At 42.4% G+C, this 20,923-nt stretch overlaps 1 protein-coding gene across 7 annotated transcripts in view; it reads left to right on the forward strand.

Annotated features, from left to right (window-relative positions):
- Positions 1 to 10,180: 10,180 nt before the first annotated feature.
- Positions 10,181 to 20,923, forward strand: part of CNOT4 (CCR4-NOT transcription complex subunit 4) — a 72,983-nt gene continuing 62,240 nt past the window's right edge. For 2 of the 7 annotated variants that reach the window (XM_065742760.1, XM_065742763.1), the window contains exon 1: positions 10,230 to 10,535. The gene's annotated coding sequence lies outside the window, so the exon portion shown is untranslated. Of the gene's footprint in view, positions 10,536 to 20,923 lie in introns of all 7 variants that reach the window. The other 5 variants (XM_065742761.1, XM_065742762.1, XM_065742765.1 and 2 more) reach the window with 3 other exon arrangements.

The following is a 20,923-nucleotide window of genomic DNA, read 5'->3' on the forward strand; positions in this document are numbered from 1 at the left end:
ATGCTCATTCAGTTGCTTGAGTGCTTAACAGTATAATAGTGGAAAACCTTTATCTTATGTGCAGGTTTTCCAAGCTTCTTGGCACGTATAACTTTCATACCTTTCTTCTAGATGGTGTCAGATAGTCAAAATGAATTTCCCTTATCATTCAAGTGCATTCCTGTTCTAAATCAGACAAAGCTAAGCTTCTGTCTTTGAAATGTAGTGCTAAAAAACACCTTGTCAGCTAATCTGAACTCTTAAATAAAGTGACACCTAAGCAATGGAGAAGACAAAATCCATTGAGTTAATTTTGTTTCTGTAGGTGTCCAACATGGTAGAATAGTAATCTTTTATGTCTTCCTGCAAGCCCAAACTACTAATGTGGTAAACTTTAGTGGAATTATAATGGATAACAAAGCATACTTAGGTGAATAGTTCACTCCAAAGTTAATAACCCATTGAAAGCATGCATTCAAGATATACTGATTTGAGGAACAGAAACTCAAAGGTCAAGAACAAGCAGAAAAAAAAATTTAGTGACCCACATTCATCATTACAGTTGGTATCCACATAAAGGTTCATACCAGTTCTTATTCAGTAGACAGCCATAAATTGTGGTTATGATCTCAGGATACCTTTACATCTTGTGCTATCTCTTTACAAATAGCAATCAATATTTGCTTGGAAATAACACTCTGAAAGTGTTGTCGGGCTGCATTCCTAGGCATCTTGCTATTAACAACATAATTCATTTTTTTAAGCATCACACTCTTCTATTTAATGCATAGTCTGTCTGCAGAGACAAGAAGTTGCGGTGAAGTCCAGCCCAAGAGAAGCCTGAGGTACTGACTCATTCTAAGACAACTAAAACAAATTCTAAGAAAAATTTGCTTGTAGGTGTGTTTAGAATATACATATGCAAGGACACTAAGCTATATAAAACACCTGAAAATGAGGTGCCCTTATTTTTAATGAAGATTTGATTGCGCATTTGGGTGGCTTAGTTTGACATTGTTTAATCCTGGCAGATGGCTAATGTGTTTCAAAGTAATTTTTGAGAACTTCAGAGAAATCTGAGTATCAATTTTGCTCTAAGATCCGGCTAGTGTTAGAGAAAGGATTAATGTCTCCCTTTCACTGGAGGAGTTGAGATCATTTGTTCAGATTGTGAGGGGCTTACTGTGTCCTCCTCCTCAGTTTAACATATATTCCGTATCTCCCATAAAGGTTGGAGGAAACTTTGGCCATGTACACTCTCAATCTGTCTTAATGCCACTTCATTTTGCAAAAATAATTAAACCTTCACTGGATACGGAACTGGAACCTTCCAGGGGGACTTAGAGGTAATTCCACCTTTCAGATGAATAATCTGACCACTAGGTAGAGAATATTTCTCATGCAGGCTGCTTTAGTCTGTAATTCTTTTGAGAAAAAGAATCTGCCTCAGCCAAGATAACTGAGAAAAGCACAATCCAAAGCAACTCTTTTTACCTGAGCAGGAGGTCTAGGCACATGAAACTCAAATACTAATTTACTTTCTGCCTAACTCATGAAGAAATATACCCCAAGTTCCTACTACTTTGGAAAGTTCTTGAAAGCCTGAGTCATATGTGAAAGGGGACACTACTTCCACCAGGTCTGTGAACCTGACCAGCTATAACCTTTTTTTCCTTACAGATCTTTAAACCAAGCTGATCTATATTCCCAACCTTCTTTGTCTTTTCTCTGATCTCAGCGAGAACAAAATTGGGGTTTTATTTGTATTGATCTGAACCACTCTTTTAATACTCTGCATTTTTTTTTACCTACTCAGATAATTCAGTGAGTCATATAGCCCCAGCACTCTCAATATACTGATCTCTTGTCTCAGTGTTCTTTCTTTTCTCTTTATTCGAGGCTCCAAAAGGATCCAACTCCAGGTCTGGCTTTCATGCGGAACCCAGATAAAAGGACTTTTTTGAGGAGTTAGTCTCCCTCAGGATATAACAGCTTTCTTTATTGCTAGGATTCTTTGTTCATTAAAAAAAAACAAAAAAACAAAAAAAAAAAAAAACCACCACGTACCTCCTTATCTCTTTAAATACAACGCAAACACAGACTTGGAGAAAATTGGGGAATAGTATTAATTGTTGATGTATAAAATTAAGGGGGGAACTGAAGGGAGATAAATTAGTAGGCTCTGCCACCACACAGAGCAAGTGTCACCGAGTGCGATGTATGTTCTTGCACAATGCTTCTGCCAACATCCTTCTCAACCAGTTCACAGTTGGAGGAAGCCTGCCTGCCAGAGATGGCCAGCATGAGCGCTGCTGTGGTGGGACAGGAGGAATCACCTTCCTGGTTGCCTTTTGCTGCATGTGGTAACATGAACAAGCTAACCAAACTCAGACTTACACACCTTACAGGCAGTCGTGCCACCAGTCTGCTCTTCTGTAGCCACAAGCTCTCTGCAGACTGTGCTGCCAGGGCTCACTTTTAGAGCTTTTATTTAAAACCTGCTTGAATTTCACAGGTATGAAAGCTTCAAAGAGGGCTTAAAGAAGCCATCCTTTTGAACCTGTGTGTGTTGAATTTCTTGGAGATTTCTCTCATGAACTGTTTGCTTCATGACACACAGAGCTACTAAACTGTAAAGGCCTATAAAAGAGACAGACAAGTCATGAAAACCTAGGGCGGCTCTATTTATCTTCTTAATTCCTCAGTTATCTGAGATGAAAGGTACCATTTAAAGGTGGATGCTGTGTCATAACCAAGTTTTCATAAAGATTTACACTACTATTAGCCAAGTGCCTGTTACAGTTTTGATTGTTCAGTCGCATCAATAATTAAAAAGCAGTGCCTAGTAAAGCTCAATTAGGCCATCAAGTTTGCTTTTGTATAGGAGTATAACAGAACCATTGTTAGTCTTTCAGTAGTTTTACTTCAGCAGATTTTGAGACCTGCATTCTTTGTTTCTACTCTTTGACTTTTCATGAAAATACTTTTACCTCAATAAATTGATACCGTACCTACTCAACTATTTTAAAATGAAATCCACATTGGTGTTTTCTTTTACTAAATTGAGACAAGAAGCTTGCATTTTTAACTAGACCTTGGAGATGAAACGTTAACTTGCTCATCTTTATTAGGATTTCAGCTGAGAGAACATAATGTTTACCCGTTCTGAGGTGACAAGATACAACTTCATTTTAGTGAGGTGTGAGAGATCTCCCTCTGATTTCTGCACCTTTGAAGTAGGACAGCAGTGAGTCAAGGTATAAACTGCTCAGAAGAATGAGGAAAGGTATATATTACTCAGAAGGAAGGAAGTCCAGTGTCTAGATTCCTATCTGCAAAGAAGACTAAAGAAGAAAGCAACTAGCAGCTCACTTCCCTCTTGTCCCTAATTTTGGCAAAGTCTCATTACCAAAGTGGGAAGCAGCAGGCTCCCCACAGGCTCCTGATGCTCTTACTCTGCTGGTTCTGTGCAGGAAGGTGTCTGTCCACTCGTGAGCTGCATGGATACCTCCGAAGGGCAACAAAGCTACCTATGGCAGGTAACCTATAGCAAAGCCTCCCCTTACACATCACCCTGTGCATCTTGCTTTACAGCAAATTCCCTAAGTGCATCCTGAAGTTTTTGTAAAACTCATTCCAACATAACATGTCCATGAGATTAAACATGGAAATCTCTGGATACATTTGGTTGAATCTGGTGGGTGCCCACCTCTTTTTGTATCATGCGTACCAATGCTTTCCACAGTGAAAGTCTGATATCAAGTGTGGAAATCCTGTGCAGGAAACTGCAGATGGAAGCTCATCCATAAGAGGAACTGAGTTTTCACTGTCCTCAAGAAAAGTTGCTAATCTTCACCTGTTGTAGAAAACAACGGTTTCATGGGATCCTGCACAAACAGAAATGTCTGAAAGTTTTTGAAGTTCTGGCTTTTAGACACTACGTTGTTTATTTCTTTGAGCAATTACCGCTATAGGAATGGACTAAACCAAAAATTTCAGCATATCCTTTCTTGTGCCCACGTCAACCCAACAACTGTGCGATACGTTCTAAGGCCTAGCGAAGACTGAGATTGTATAGAACAAGTGCTTCAGGCAAGAGTAATGCAGGACATTAGCAAGTGCTGATGGCATCTGTGCAGAAGATGGTCCCTGCTCTCAGTGGCTCTCGGTCCAGCACTGTTGTGCCACCAGAAGAGAGATGCTCAAGGGGAGGTGGAGCAGAAGAAGACAAGCAGAGTAGCACCAGGCACACAGCACAGCCTTCACTCTGCCAGCATGTCAAGTGCAGGCTGTTAAAAAGAGGAAATGCTCTCTATCAGAATATAAGGGTCCAATTTCTCTGTACAACAAGCACATCTGTGTCACACAGAGTCTCAGTTGTGGCTCTGCCTATATGCAAGACTGATCTTATTATTCTGGGATCTCTCATTTGTCATCATTACAGTCAGATTCCTGCAGCTCCTTTAAGGAACACACTCATATTTCTGATTAACAAATGCTTCAACTTTCCTATTTAATGTATTATTTTGGCTATCTTACCTACCTAATCTCAAGCTTGTCTCTCTATTGGTGTTATTTATATAGCATAAAATTAGCTGCAGTAGCTCATATGCCTTTGGCTAAAGGAAGCAGGGCTGCCTGAAAAACTGCAAGGTTGCAGCTAGAGCTTGGCTGGTGCAATATACTTACAAGCGCGGAAGTTCACCCCTGCCCCTTAGTGCAACATCATACTCCTTGACAGGAGAACTCCTGCTACTCCAGACCTGTGCAGAATGTGGACTCAAATGCTGCAAGACTGTGGAAATTCTTTATACTAACACTTTGTGTTTATACCGTGACTATGGAATCAATACACAATATAAAGTATTGCATTTTCCCAAGTCATGCACTTCTAATTTACTTTCAGCAAATCCCATATGGCTGAGGCATTTTTATAAGAATGCAAGCAATTCTGAGCTCTGTAGAAAATGCTGAGTGCTGCTGGATGCAGGCAGAGAAGGGCAGAAGAGAAAAAAATACATTCCTTTGAACACACTAATTTAGAAGGCAATTAAGGAATACAACAATAGTGAGCAATAATTTTCTCTCATAATGTATGCTGAACTTTAAAGAGCAGGTGAGGACTCACTGAAAACAATAACAAGTAGCATAATGAAGTCCTGTCTACACAGGGATGTTACTTCAATGCTTTAGATGAGTTGTCTTGCGTGCATTCACAGGGATTGTTTTAAAGTGACTGGGCTTTCGTTTTGCATGAATGAAAGCCAGGCTTACCAGCTATAAGCTGCATTGAGATCAGATGAGGATTCTGTCCATTCTCTCAATGATTTTCCCTCATTGCATAACATGATATGGTTTATTTGCTGTCTGGCCCCTGAGTGCCCTCTTCTGTTACGAGATCATCTGGATTAAATCTAGCTGAATGCTGATGGCTTCCTTTGCAATTCCAGCCCTGGCAGCCAAATTTGCACACTCCAGAGCACAGCCTCTTTTCTTCCTCTGATACTGTACCATAGGTTGTGCGTAGCATATCCACGCCCAATTCTGTGTCGTGCCTCAAGTACCATGATTTGTCAAACAGAATGCAAGAGGGAAGGACCGGTACCACCAGAAAGCAAATACTGGTTGGACTACAAGAGCATGAAAGATGTGAACAGGACATCCAGGACTTACTCTTTCAAATGCCCAGAACTGGGTGAGTTGGAAAAGATTCATACAAATCACCACTGAGCTCCAGTATTGTAGTGTAGTCACGGGATTTACAATAGCTGTCCAATGATGTCACTTCATATGGGGAGTTGTAGAGCTAATGTATTTTTCAAACTGCTACAGTGAAATGCAAAGACTGAGGTTACAAAAATGCTTTTTGCAATCCAGGTAGAGGGTGAGCTTGAAAACACTGCAGAGGGAAATCCTGCTATCAGCTTGTATTAGATTGCAGCCCTGCACCTCTAACCCAGGCAGTATCTGGATGCCATCAGTGACAGTGAAAACAAGCTACGGGAGCCATGAGCCACTCTCCACCAGCTTGGCACTGCCTTCCCCAGAGTGGTCACTGTGGTCTTCCACAACGAGAACCCAACCCACGTCCTCACCTCACACTGCTTGGCTGCTGCTCTCCCTGTCACGCAAACAGAGCAGAGACCCTGCAGGAGTTAAAGGGAGCCTGGACTGCAGTGCAGGCTTACTGTAACAGTGGAAGTAGAAAGAGAAAAAGCAGTAACAGATTTACTTTGGTTCACGCTATGTTCAGCACATTGAGCTCTTAGCTCCTTTCACATTTTATGAGACAAATTACCAAAATTAAACATTTCAAAATGCTGAGGCTATGAGACACTTATAATCAAATCTTTAGCAATATAAAATTCTTGGATTTGGGCCAGTTGCTCTGAAGTCTGTTCCTTCCTAGTGCACATGGTGCTGACCTGCATGTGCCATCAGATATGTTAATGCAAAGACTGCATTCCATTTTAGTGTTTTACTGTCATGTAGAGAAGGGCAATGCTACCTTCTTGCTTGTCAGTATTATGTCTCTCGTTTACTTCTGCAGTTGAATATGCTTCAGTACCCTCCTGTGCAATGCTGCATTCCTTTCTGATCTTTTTTATCGGTAGGACTTTTTCCTCATCTCTCAGAAACACACTTTGAGGTAACATCCTTGCCGACATGCACATGGAACTGCAAGCTTGAATTCTGTTGCTGGTCAGCCCCTGACAATTCTGGATCTCCTCTCCTTCCCATTCCAGCACCAGCACAGGCTTTCTATAGCAAGGACATGTAAAGTAGGAGGCATCCTACTTAGTTAAACACAACTGTGTCCCCTGGGAACATCAATTTCCTAGGGAAGCCCAGGCTGAAGAAGCAGATGGTAATGACATCCCAAAATTGAGAGAAAAAAAAGAAACCTATTATCATTGGCACTGTGTTCCATGTAGAAATGACAAATATTTGCAATTTGTCTCTGGCAACCAAGGCACCATAATGATGACGAACATGAGCCCTGCAAGCTGCTTGAGGCATGAAAAAATGTTTCAAAATAGAAAAAGAGAATAGGAAGGAGATGTCCATGGATCCTGTGAATGGCTTTTAGCACAGGAACCAGAAGGCACTAAAAGAGCTGGAAAGATGCTTGTGACATTTTGTGTTAACTTGCATGCAAGTATCCAGCTTCAGAGAAGGCTGGGACAAGGAAAACGACACACAGGGAAATTTGCTGGAAATTATGCAGAAGGAAAAAAAACCTCTGAAGGAAATATTTGGATGTTATATTCATTCCAGTACCTCAAGTGCGTACCAAGGTTAATAAGAGTAGCAGTGACTTCCTGTAGGTCCCCAAGGATCTCTGCACCTTTCCAGAAAACGGAAGTGATTTCTGCTTTCCTTTCCAAAGATAAGTGTAATTAGCACTTAAGATGTGTCATGCCAGAGTTAAACTGAGTTAGTAAAGGTCATCGTGAAAAAATGGGCAGAGGCATCCTAAAGTTCTCACCTTTCCCTGATAACAAAAGTTCTTAACAACAAAAAAAGAACAGTAACAAAGATGCTTGTCTTTCATATCTTTGGCTACAACACATTCATTTTTCACCTCTATATTCTCTCACTTAAGAAAGAGCAGAACAAAATCTCTCATCCTGTTTCCCTGAGCAGTTTGGATGCTTTCTCCTTCTCTCATAGATTTTGAGCAAGACATGGTGAACACCTGTCACTTGCAGCAAATATTGATCAGTGTCTGCAAGGCTCCTCCACCCGACCTTCAATTTTCCAACAAAGCCCTTCATTATTATTCTGCAGTTACTTGGAACAGTCACACAGTTCCTTTCTCCAGCACATTTGCCCAGTAAAAGGCATCATCCACCAGAGAAACGGAAAGATGTCTGCATCCCCCAGAGTGACAAGAGGGATGGCAACACTGCTAACATTCGCAGCAGTCCAGGGAGCCATTCTTACTTCGGACATAGTAAAGAAGTCTGAATTTCTAAAAATCCTGTCATCAACTATTTTATTCTTGAACTTTCCCTTGTTATCTATGAGACTCTGCAGAAGCTTGAAAAGCATTTTTTTTTTTATGAAACCTGTGGCATTAAGCAGGTGACCCTGTCCAGCTACTGCTTCCAGCACAACTCAGGAACAATCACAAATCAGCTTTCCAGATGTTGAAGGATTTTCTCAGTCCTAGCATGCCTGAAGGTCACACAAGTTCTGTACTTCCAGCACTCGTACAGAGCAGGGTGACTCCATCTAGCAGCACCTATCCAGATGACTATTGAGACAAGCAGCCAGTGCAGACGCTTTGCAGCCCTTACCATCTTAAAGTCCTAGTGTAAGGACTCGTCATCCAAACCATGGATCAGAAGGAGACAACCGCATCTCTTCCCAAGATGCTCTGCTGTATCACTGACCAGTTGGTATTAAGGGCAGATGGAGCTCTGCCATGTTTCTTCCACGCAGCTCAGCTGCCATTGGAAGTGGCACTGACTAAGAAAGTGGGTAACTTCAAGTAATGTCACCTAAAGCAATCTTCACCCATGAAGGCATTTTTCAGATTATTATTGGATGTCGCTGAAATCTGTGTTCATATGGGGCTCAAGCAAAGGAAGATGAATGACCCCTTAGGAAGGGGAAGTCCCCTCAACAGTGGATTTAAAAAAACATAGACAGTCTTAACTCTGATCCACCAATTACAGCTTTTAGATATATTTTTCTAATTTATTCTTTAGAGTCAAAGTACTTACTTTTATTCAACAGAACACACTGCCAGGTATTAGGTGTGTCACCAATTACATTATTTATGTAAGCTTCTTACATAATAGGCACTTCTGGAACCTAATGGTTTATATAGAGCTTGACACGGAAACATGCAACACATAGACTTTTTCAGATGCATATTATTTTTATATATATATACCTGAATTCGATTATTATGTAGCTCTATATATGATCTATGTGTTTCAGTTGAATATATAAGCAAACAAGGATTTTCTCACATAATACAGCTGTTTCAATTTCACTGAGTGCTTTGTTTCTAAAAGAGCACTACATTTGTGATACATATGTCAGAACTACTAATGAAAACTATTTATTTTTATGCAATCTGTAGCCAGAGGTGGTAAAGTTAATTCACTGAGCTTTCCTGGTACAGATATACTCACATCAGTATAAAGTTGCATATGTGAGGTAACGTCAGCTTGTCTCGGTTAGAACAAACAGCGTCAATATCAGGCGCTTCACTGCTAGTGGAGCACACAATGGTTCAGGGTTGTCCAACACCCTGAGATACAAAGGTGAGTCATAGAATACCCCAAGTTGGAAGGGACTCATAAAGATCACAGAGTTCAGCTCCTGGCTGCAAAACAGCACGGTGCAAAAATCAGACCTTGTGTCTGAGTGATGTCACATGCCCCTTGAACTCCAGCAGCTCGGGGCCGTGCCCACTGCTCTGGGGAGCCTGTTGCATGCCCACCGCCCTGTGGTGCATCACCTGTCCCTGACCCCCAGCTGCCCCTCCCCTGACACAGCTCCATGCCGTTCCCTCGGGCCCTGTCGCTGTCACACAGCTCAGCGCTGCCCTCTGCTCCCTGTGAGAGCTGCAGCCGCCATCAGGCCTCCCCTCAGCCAACGGAGGGAAGGTGAAGAGCATCACTGTGTCACTGAACAAAGCAGCCGTACCAGCACGCCGTGTGACAGCAGCTCCGGCACCAACACCCCTCTCCCTCAGCAACGGCTGAAGTAACCAAGCCCGTATGGGTTTCCGTCAGCACGGAGACCAAAGACTGGGGAGAGATCCCTTCCTTAAGAGCTGGCAGGAAGGAAGGATGCTTCGGTCAAAGTTACTCACGGCTGCTACACTCGAAAACACAGTTTCCCTGGATTTTGCTACTGGATAGAGAAAACCAAGGGCGCGGCGCGCCAGTTCCCGTGCCGCTGCTTTCCACTTCGAGACGGCAACAGATCCGGGATATCCGTCAGCGGCAGCAGCACCCGCGATCGTCCGCGCGGAGGAGCGGGGGGACGCGACGCAGGCGCGGTCCAAGGGGCTCCGGCGCTCCCCGGCAGCGGCGCTCCCGTCCCGGCTGAGCAGCCTACAAGTCCCGTGCCGCCCCGCGCCGTCGCGCTCGCTGCCATCGCGCCCCGTCCGTGCGGCCGCCCTCTGCCGTGGCTCCCCGCCCATTATCGGCGGCGCAAGCGCAGGGGAGGCGGCGTCCGGGGCAAGTCTCCCTAATGTAAGATGGTGGCCGGGCTGGCAGCGGAGCGCCCCGAGCTCGGAGATTCCTCGTCTCTCGCCTAAAGGTCGTCGGAGCAGCCGCCTAGAGCGCCCGGCCGGCCGCCGCCACAGGTCCCACCCCGGGAGCGCCGCTGCGGTTTCCTCCCCGCGTTTTTCCTCGCCTCTTCTTGCCTTCCCTCCCCACCCTTCTCCTCCTCCTTCTCCCCTCTCCTCCTTCCCCGCACGCTCACCCACTGCCCGCCCCCGCCGGCCCGGCCGCCGCCGCCGCCGGGCAGCGCCGCGCAGGGAGAGCCGGGCACGCGCTCCGCGGGCCGGGCAGGGACGAGGAAGGCGGGTGAGTGCGAGCCGAAGGCCGGGCCCGGGAAGGAAGGAGGGAGAGGCGAGGAGGGGGGTGGGGGTGGGAGCAGAGCCGAACAGAGCCGCTCTGCCTACCACAGCGCCGAGGCTTCGCCGGGACGGCGCAGGCCTCAGCCCACCCCCCCGGGCCGGCCCTGACGATGGGGGTACGCGCCGGGCCGGGGCGGCGCGCGGAAGGGCTCGGGCCGGGCGGGCAGGGCGCGGGGTGGCGCCTCCCGGGCCGGGGGCGCGGGGCCGGGCCGGGTGCTGCGCCCGGAGCCGCCGGGAGCCCGCCGCCACCGGCCGTGCGGGGAGGCCGGGCGCGGGGATCGCGGCGTGATTCACTTAAGGGTTGCGTGGAAATTTCCTCTCTTCTCTCCTTCCTCTTCTCCGAAGCTGGGGGCTCCGTTTGTTCTTACGATTTGCACTTTTTTTCCCCCGTTTTCCTTGAAAGAGCGGCAAACGGATGGTAAATGGCAGCGTCTTGTTTTTCGCGTCGTTTTGGACCGTCCGTGTAACCTCCCGAGATTTGTCTGTTAGTAGAATAATCGGTATGTAACTTTCCGTCTCCAACTTGCAAAACACTGCGAGCTCTTTCCATTTTGTGCCTCGGTGGAGGCAAATGACAGGGCTGCGTGCGGACTCTGCGTCGACTTCCAGTGACTGTCAGAGCTCTGCCTGCCAATCTGAGCAAGCTGCTGCCGGCTGCGTGTGTGCAGGAGCAGGGAGGGAGAATATGCTCGATAATTACCTCAAAACACTTCTTTACTCTACCTGAAAGAACGTAATTGGCCTTGGCTTAGATATGTATGTCAGCACGGGAACACCAAGTGCAGAGTTTGCAGCAGAAAGTTCTCCTTGGGCCATATGTTAGTGTAAGCAGAGTCCTCAGCAGGTTAAAGCTGTGGATGCTCTCACCCTGCAGATGTTAGCTCCCTCTTGCCCAGAAGTTTCAGAAGTTACTGTTGGCCAAGTGTGTGTTTACTGAGCCTGTACCAATTTCTGACTTGCTGGGTTTTAACTCTCTGCATTTCATTTCACTTTTAAGATGTCTCCACTTGAGCATCCCTGTGCTTTGCCTTCGTATTCACGTGAGGATTGACATGAGCAGAAGATAAACTTGTACGGACAGATGAATACACAGAGGAATGAAATTGCTGCTGTCCTCCCTGTATTCCTGTTTGCTTCTTGGTGGCTTTTTTCCTTTTTTTGTTAAATACAGTCCTAGAGCGGAGAACAAAATAGCTGTTTGGTTTGAGTAGAGGAATTGTTTTCAGATAGCCTTCAAATACTCAAATGTGTGACTGCTTTCTTAGCATCTCTTTAATGTATCTGAACTCTAGGCTATGCTCTAGTTCACTGAGTTGCACCTTAAGCCTTTGGGACTCTGTGATAGTTCCTTGCTCATGAGCAAGTTGAACACATGTAAGTGTTTAGAAATGCTTGGCAGTTGAACTTGGCTGAATTGCAACCAAAGTTCATTCTAGGGGAAAGGATTGTTTTGGAAAGGGGGAATACAATGATAAAATGATCTGTTCTGTGAACTTACTGTTTCTTCAGGTGCCTCTTTTTCCTTTTTTTTGATGACTCTTGGATGATCCTAACAGCTGCTCTCTTTCCAAAGAGGTGGTGAGTGCCTTTCAAGAACAGCATTCAGTTAACGTATTTGTACCTCTTCTTCAGAAAGTTTAGGAATTACTAGAAAGTGCCCTCTGAATAAAGGACTTGGGGAGAGAATATGCATAAGTATGTGGCTTTTCTCTGTTTTTTTTCCTTCATGGCTGTTGTTCAGGAAAGTTAGAGTACGTAAGTGAAACATTTTGAGATTACTCTGACCAAGATCTTAAGTACAGGCCTTGAAGACTTAACTTTGGCAGCTCTCTCTCAAAATTTTGCTTACTTCTTTGAAATAAATGAGTTTATTTCAAATAGCTTACGAAACATCTTTGCAGTGGCTGGTCTAGGCGTTGGATGACTACCTTCCTTGCTCAGGTAAGGTGAGGCTGATAGCTAGGCCCTACCACAGTGGAAAGAAATTAATTGCTCAATAAGACCAGTAGCATCAAGGCTTGCTGAACTTTCATGTGGAGAATGGTGTCTTAGGTTGTACAGACCAGTTTGTCCCACTTGCATTTGTGTAGTATTCTTCCTGTGACAGCTCTGTACAGAGACTGCCTAATCTACATTTCTTTCTGATCTTTCTACCAAGTGTTTCTATACTTTAGGATTTTGGTGTTTTCTTTGCTTTTTAGCATGCGTCTTTGGGTTGCTTCATCATATGGGAACAGTGTCAAGAGTCAAGATTTGGTGAATTACTAGACATCTCTTTGGGGCTGTTCTTGTTTTTGGAGAGTAGTCCAGGAATTGATACCTTTCAACACATGATTTAACATTTACTAAGATGTTAACAGCTGTAAGCACTTACCAGATCTGGAAACTGAAGTTGGGCAGGCCTTGGGGTGCTGCACAGGTTTTCTGGTGCTGCCTGTAAGCAAATTGGGAGGGCAGTGTGAGTGTCTAGCAGGCAGTATAAGTATAAGCTCTGTGAGTGAAAGTGTTTAGGTCTGTTAGGTGCATGCTTTCATCAAATTGGGTTTTATGTCATATCAGAAACCTTGTGTTTTGTTTAGTCAGATGGCGTTTTTCTTGATGAAGGTTCCCTTTAAACTCACCCTTCTGATTTCAGAATTGTATTAAACAGTCTCAATTTAGTATACGTTCAGAATTCACGTTCAGATTTCTGGTTCTGGCTAGATGCTATTAAGCTGGAGTAGGCAGTCTAATGAAAGGAATCAGTTGTTTAGATAGTGATTTCCCCATAGCACTTGATCTAAGTGTTAGTAATTAGGCTTGATGGCCATTTTTGTGCAGGTGTGGTACTGTTTCTTTTCTTCTTCCTCCCCACCCACTATTCTGGGGTCATGGCAAATCTGTGTTATTTTTCTTTGGGGATCTTTCATTTCAGTGGGCCTTAGAAATGTTTTCTTGAACATAAACTACTTTGTTCATATGTGTTATCTTTCCTTATGGTGTTACAGCATGTACACGCATCCAAAAACACTCCAAAAGTACAGGCCAGAGAGTGACACTCCTCATCCCTTTTCTGTGAATCTTAAAAGCGCTTGACTGTATTCTGGAGAAGAGTATGATAGAATTAATAAGGGTGAATCAATTACTTGAGTGTTTTTATCAGTTACTTGCTCTTTTGGTGGTTTTCGCACTGGGGAAAGGGGTTGAGGTCAATATAGTGGTCTTCTAGTCAGAAAATTTAAGGACAGATACAGAGGCCAAGCAAAAACGTTACTTAATTTGGTGGAAGCAGAGCTTAGCTCTGGGCTGGGGCTTGTTTCCAGAGGGGTACTGCGTGCTTCTACCAAGATCTGCTTTCTTATAAAGAAGATGACAAAACTTCAGTTGTCTGTAAGTGACTTTCTCCTGCAAACTGAGCATCGTTTCTTTTGTCTTGCTGTTCTCTCAAGAATACGGGACAGCTGGTGTGAAGTGAAATTTCTATTGAATGCAATATCTAACATAGAATAAGAGCAATATTAAAGTTCTAGTTGTGCGATGAGGAGTTCTCTGGCATAGCACAGATCACTGGAATGTGTCCTTTAGGTTTGTTACTTGTCACAGCAGTCCTTTACTGCTGGAATGTAGTGTTGCTAGATCTTGTATCTGAGGGCAAGTACCAGTTAGCAGCACTAGGAGTTTCATTTCTTTCAGTTCTTGACATTGAATTTCTGCTAATGAATTCTGAACAGAATCACAGGAACTTTGTAGGAGTGACAAGAGTAAGTGAGAAAGTACTATGGCTTTCAAGCAGCGCTTCATTCCTGCTACTACTTCAGCCCACTTTTTTAGGCCTCTGTGGTGAACTGCAAGGTAATCTTCTGGTTCTGACAACTGCGTGCTAATCTCTTTCTCCCTGAACAGAAAGGGTGCTTACTTTCCCAATGTGGATGTTCTTGAACACACTCCTGTCATGTAAAATTTGATACAGAAAAGTGGTAACTGAAAGGGCGGGTATCTTGTAGAAGGGCAGAATACATGGCTTACAAAGACTTCCTGAATTCTCACTTTTCCACAGCACTAAGCTGGCAGTAATTTGTTTTAAGCACAATAGATTCAACAGATGAGACTTGTAAGAAACACATGTTGTGCTTATGTTAAGCTTTCTGCCAGGACTGTAGATTTAATGTGAAACCTGTTTGGATGATATGTGTTAGTCTTAATTTGCAGGATGCAGGGGCTAACACTAAGAACTGTGAAGTGCTATATCTGCCCTTGAAGTAATTTTATTATTTCAAATAATGTTACCATATTTTGCCCTTTTAAAATACATATGTTTAATAATTTGTGTACAGTAATGGAAGGAAATAATTCAATGATACAAATACCTGCTTTGGCATTGCTGACCTGAGGGAGTTTCAGTGATAAAAATTTTGATGCAGGTAGTGTAAGCTAGGTGATAGGTAAGCATGGTGACTCATTCAGAGTTCCTGGTTTGCAATCCATCTTAGAAATTAAAAATAAAATAAAAAAAAAAAAAAAAGAGGCAGGGTGGGAGTGAGGTATATATCAGTAGTCCCTGGATGTGTGGAGAAAGTGTTTGACTGCTTTTCTTCTGTCAGCGTTCTCTACAGATGTAATGAACAAGGACAGGTATAGGTGGCTACAGAAGTAAGAAGTACAGAAGTAGTAAGTACAGAAGTTCAAGGCCTAGAGCTTCACTTTGGTCTGTAGAAGTTAGCTTGGGCTAATGGATGATTCCAAAATAGAAACTGTGCCCCCACTACTGAGCAGCTACTGCTTCATTACGTGACTTTTTTTCTTTTAATGAAATCTAGAGTTCATCTTCAGTATTTCATTCATAAAAAGTGTCCTCAGGGAGCTCCTAAACTAGCATCAAAAGAAGGGCCAGAACTTGCTAGGTCAGAATCAGTTTTTATAGGTCATCTCACCTTAGAACTAACGAGTGTGTTTCCCCCATCAGTATGAAATGTAGGGGCCCCTAAACTGCTGGAATTAGTTAAAAGCGCTCTTCCAAATGGAAGAGGGACCCAGTGACATTAATCCAATTTGTCTTGTGACTTAATCTTGCTGCCATTTACTGTACAACTGCTGCTCCTCTGAAGCAGCCCACTTGCATATGCTTCTGTTGCTTGTGTAGTGAGTTCAGTCCTTCTTCCTAAGGCACTAGGTTTTCCTTCTACATAACTTTGTCTTTAAGTTAAGGGTCAAGGGAGTTGTAACTGAGGAACCATGTTTGGAAAGTTGTAGCTGCCTCTCGTCTCTTAAAGCTTCTTTGCTAATACTTTCATTTAGTGAAGTGTATACTTAACATATTAATGTTGTGGTTTCAGTTATTGGCTAACTGGTTCTAGAGCGCTAGGTGGTAAGCCTGAAAATAGAGGATGATGATCACTGGTGACTTTCTTTAATATAACTATTAGTGTATGTTGAAAATAAGAAAGAACAGCTGGGAAATTTAAGGGGATGCCAGCTTCCTAATCATCAAGGCTGTCTTCTGCACATAGGTAGTCATCTTCTGGCTTGTTTACAATTTCTTTTGTCTCAAATAGTAGTTACAACTGTAAGCGTGCTTTGAGGTAGGTCCATTCTCTTGTTCACGCCAGTGTAGTGGCTTCCTGCTCTAATTGAGCCCTCTTAAAAAGCCATTAATTCCTTCTTGCTCATGGTCTCATTTTGATTTAACCTTTCAGGCTCGTGATTCCCTGGGAGTGGGGCAGTGGCATACCTTGTCTAAGAACTATTGCTCTGGTTACTACTATATAAATACATAGCACAGTGAAACTTGGTAAGAACCAGCTGTGTTGTGTGACCATATGACTCCTTGACAGTGTTAAGAAAACACCTTACCTCAGTTGGAAACCGCTTTGAAATGATTCTGTAGACAGCAGTGTCTTTTTCTGAGCGACCAGCTAACAGCTGTTCACTAGCCAAAAAGAAAGCAGCCATCTTCATAAGGAGGCCCACAGTGGCACTGCTTTTATTTCTTTGGCTTAGTTATACAGAATACAATCAATGTGAAGGACAAGGAAACAAGCACTTGGAATCCTCATTCTGTCCCTGCTGATTATCTATTTAAATTGTGTGCACACATCTCACCATAGTGTGTAGAGGTGAGCCAGAATTTTTTGCATAACTGTAATATGGTAAGAAGAGGTGAGAGGCAGGTTCCTTTTGGTATTTGCAGTACTGTCATCAGCCATGCTTAACAAATGAGCTGCATGATATTGGTTGAGAGGAACAGCCAGCTGCTTTTTCTGTTGCGGTGAGAATGTACTTCTGCAAGCTTGAAGGCAAGTTCCATAGAGGTGCAGTACAGTATCTTCTGATAGTATTGTGTTTTCCTGGGATTGATGATGGACTTGGGAACTACACTATTACATGGAAGTATAAGAAAGGAGAAGGACTCACTGCCACTGTCTGTATTACTAAATGGAAAGCCAGGTATTAGAGAGCATCCCTAAATCAGAGCTGACAAGTATAGATGTTGCTGAGGCCTCTTTAATGTTGTGTTCCTCTTGTATACTTCTTCCTTAAAGAAAAAAAAAAGGCTGTTGGATTTCTCTTAAGGCAGTTATTTGAATCACGTGCATTCAGGTTAGTTTATGTCTAACATGGTCTTGAGCTTCTGAAGGTTACTGCATTCAGCTGCTTTTGTTCAGTAAGAATTTGGAGCTGTCTGTTGGCATGGGAGGAAGCAAATTAAACCTGTGAAGTAGAGCCACAGCACTTAAAGAATATGCTGGGCAAGTGCATCTGCAGTGCACTTGAGCTTCTGTGCTTTTTGCAGCATGTTTAACATAGTCTGGCAGATTTTTGGTTTTTTTTTTTTTTTGGAGATTGAGTTTGATATTTTGTATATATCAGATGACATCTTAAATTCACCCATCTGAATGGAAGCAGTTCCACATAAATTAGTAGAAGGAATTTATCTAAGAAAGCAGTACTCTGTACCTCACTGAAGTCTGTGGGAGTTGGTGCTCTGCTTTTGAGTGTTTCTTTTTAGAATATGTATTTTATTGTTATTTTTTTGCTATGTGGCCAGCCTTTTTAGAAAACAATCTGGAGAACAATGTCCCTAGGATACTCCTTAATGTTCTCCCCCCTTTTTTTTCTTTTGAGGTGACTGTCTCTAGAATTTGTTTACTACAGCATAAAGGTTATCTTCAAGCCATTATATACTCTTCCCCATTGAGTTAAAGATACTTCCCTGAGTGCAGATCCTGATCTTCCTCAACATTGTTTAGTAACAGATACGTATTTCCCTGAACAGGAGGAGATTGTAGCTCATGTACCAGACATGTGGGAGGCAGGATTTATGATCTTGAGAGAATACTACACAAAGCTATCATCTTTCTGGTTTTACAGCAGTTGTGTGGAGTGAGAGTGATAGGAGGATTCTTCCATCCTCTGAAGTTTACCTTACCTCTACGTTGAAATGTATGAAGTTTGGTTTGCTTTCTGAAATATATATTAAAAATGTGTATAGTAAAGCTGCAACTTAAATCACTTTTAGAATTGACTACTTGCAAGTGTGTATATCTTTTTATTGTTAACTTGTGAATTCTTGAAGCTTGCTAGCATTTATCCGTTGGAGATGCAACCTTCTCTTGGAGACGCTGATCTGATGTTCTTATCTGGAGTCTTTAATTCTCACTTTTAGTTAGAGTAATAATTTCAAATTATTCCAAGTCATACTAAATTTCTGCCTGAAGGAATTGAGCTTAGTTCCTTGTAATGTAACTTACTGAGATTGTCTTCCAATTGTAGTTTGTCTTTTTATCTTCATTTGTATACTGTCATAGGATTTCTTAACTTTAATTCTCTCTGGTAGAAGTGAATGGTGATTGATAATTTCTGAGACTTGTCTCAAATGCCTAGGCATGTAAATCTGAGCTCTGCTCTGCATTGTTGTTCGTTGTTGTTGTTGCAGTAACAATCTTTTTAGGTAAAGAAGTGCTGAATTAAGTGCAATATTTCACTTTCTAAAAGGTCTATTTTATAGAAAACTATAGTGCATGTTAAGGTAGTGGAAAAGATAGGAACTGAATGTCTACTTCTGAAGTAGATTTCACTCTGGAATTGCTAGTATTTCTCCTTTTTTGCCCCCGTGATGTCTTCAGGAGATGCAAGGTTCTGAACTACAACTTGGTCAAAAGTGAGCAGGGAGGATAAACTTTTTAGGGGGTAGCTGTTCTGTTAAAGCTCCTGATATCCAGTTCTACATGGGATGTCTCTGTGTTCTTTTCCTACAAAGTAAAGCTTGAAACGTTCTGTGGAAAAAAAAGTAATAATCCCAAGGCGTGTTTGGATGTGACTATGATGTGGTAGTCATTTATGCTCTTCACTGTTGTGTGAGCTGTGACACTGGATCTTTTAAACAGCATCCTATGTTGTCTGTCCCAAGAGTGACCTGAGCACGATATTCTTATTTTCCATGGTTAAACTGAACTGGGTCAATGTTGTTCTTCAGCCAGTAGAACAAATGTGTCCCTGATTTTATCTGGTACTGCGTTTTAGCTAGTTGTGCCTGTGTTCTATTCAACTAATTCCTCTAAGTTGCTAAGCGAGAGTTGAATATATAGATTTATATCTGCTGTAGAATTCCAGATTTTGGAGAAGTCCTTTGATGTTCATCACAAGACAAGGTAGAAGTTAGAACTTTGGTTTGTTTCAGTAGCGTCACAAATCTGGACATGGTGCTATATTTGCAATCGACTTTACCTTCCAGATGTGCTTAGACAACAAAAAAATAAAATTGCTTCAATTGTGTTTTGTTGTTTCTTCCCTGTTGCTAGCTGCAGGGGCTAGTGCTTCAGTTATTTGCATGCTCTTGAAAAGTTCTGAATGTAGAATTCTAAATGTAGGTGCCTAAGTATAGGTATTGTGTCCACTTAAAGTTAAAACAGACTTGTTTATGTTAAACTTCTACTGTAACTTAATAATTCCCCCATAACATGTGGGTTTACACATTAAGGCAGTTTTGTTGTGCAAGGAAAGTAATTATACTAGAGAATCTTTTAATAAAGCATACATTTTTGCACCTGATATTGCAAATGTAGGCTTTGTTCTGTGGTTCAAGCATATTTTTAAGTTTTGTTACAGTTAATAGATAAATTCCACTGTGAGATGTTAGATACTACTAAGAAGTGTTCATGGGAATCAAGGCATCAAGTTTTGTGTTTTGTTTTCTGCCTTAAGTGTATAAATTAGGTTCTAATGCATTGCTGTGTTGCCTGAGGTTTAAAGTGAAAGTATAGGCAAGTTATTCATCTAATATTATTGTATTTCCAAGCTGTTAAGTGCTCTTTTGCCCCTGGTTAACAAACTGACTCGGCTACCTCTGCGGTAAGGGTAAACATTGTCACTTTTGCAGAAGTCAGGTTTGTTTTCTTCTGCACTTAAGTGGCTATAAATACACCACGTGAGTCAATGTCTGAAGCAGTGGCTGTGCTGTTTCTCAAGTTTTAGAATGAGGCTGCTCTCAGATCTCCCTGTAGCTTTCAGTGTGTCTTTGGTCTCCTTTAGCTAGGAATGAAAGAAAGGAAGGGAGGCTTCTCTGAGAAGTGTAGAAAAGATTTCCTGTTAGTTTTATTGTATTTTATTTTTTAATGAAACATTGCTGTTTAGCTTTATCTCTCTCATCATTCTTTTGAGAAAAAGGGACGGAAGACATCTTGGTTATGGGATTTCCCAGTAGTGCACTATTTCTTATTTTACTTGCCTCACCCTGGAGTGTCTGTGTATAAATAGCTAATATTGTCCCAAAGTATCTCACCATTACCCTGCTCGATTGCTTTGGTGGACTGAATGGAAGATCTGGGAGATTGACATAAACTTACAATTGTCTCTAGGGTGCTATGAATTCCCAGAACACTGGAGTGCTTGTGGCTCTTCTGTTATTTCACTTTATCACCTTATGGTTTAGATATCAGCCCTAGTAATGTATTCTTTTTCTCTCCTTGGAAGAAAATAAACTTCCTCAGTGTACACACAGCATAGTTGTTTTTGTTTGTTTGTTTCTGTGGATGTTATATACATTCAGGTATACCAGAGAAAGTAAATATGTATTGCTCTACTTAGCAGAGATGTTGTTCAGTTGTGGGTCCTATTGTTGTCTTTAGGAAAGTATAGAGATGGAGAGCAATACCCACTCTGATTATCAAACTTTATATCGTAATGTGAAGTTCTGTCAATTTGTTTAGTATCAGTTTTGACTGTTGCTGGTACTTTTATCAGTGCCGATTTTAGGCATTGCGGTACAAGAAGGTGACAGATTGAGTGAGTTCAGTGGAGAGCCATGACAATGGCCCAGTCACTTTGTACTTTCTGCCTGGGTGAGAAGAGATGAAGGGA

Source organism: Cyrtonyx montezumae, unplaced genomic scaffold, assembly GCF_038088225.1.
Source record: "Cyrtonyx montezumae isolate F1298 unplaced genomic scaffold, pur_monq_1.0 scaffold_3, whole genome shotgun sequence".
NCBI lineage: Eukaryota > Metazoa > Chordata > Aves > Galliformes > Odontophoridae > Cyrtonyx > Cyrtonyx montezumae.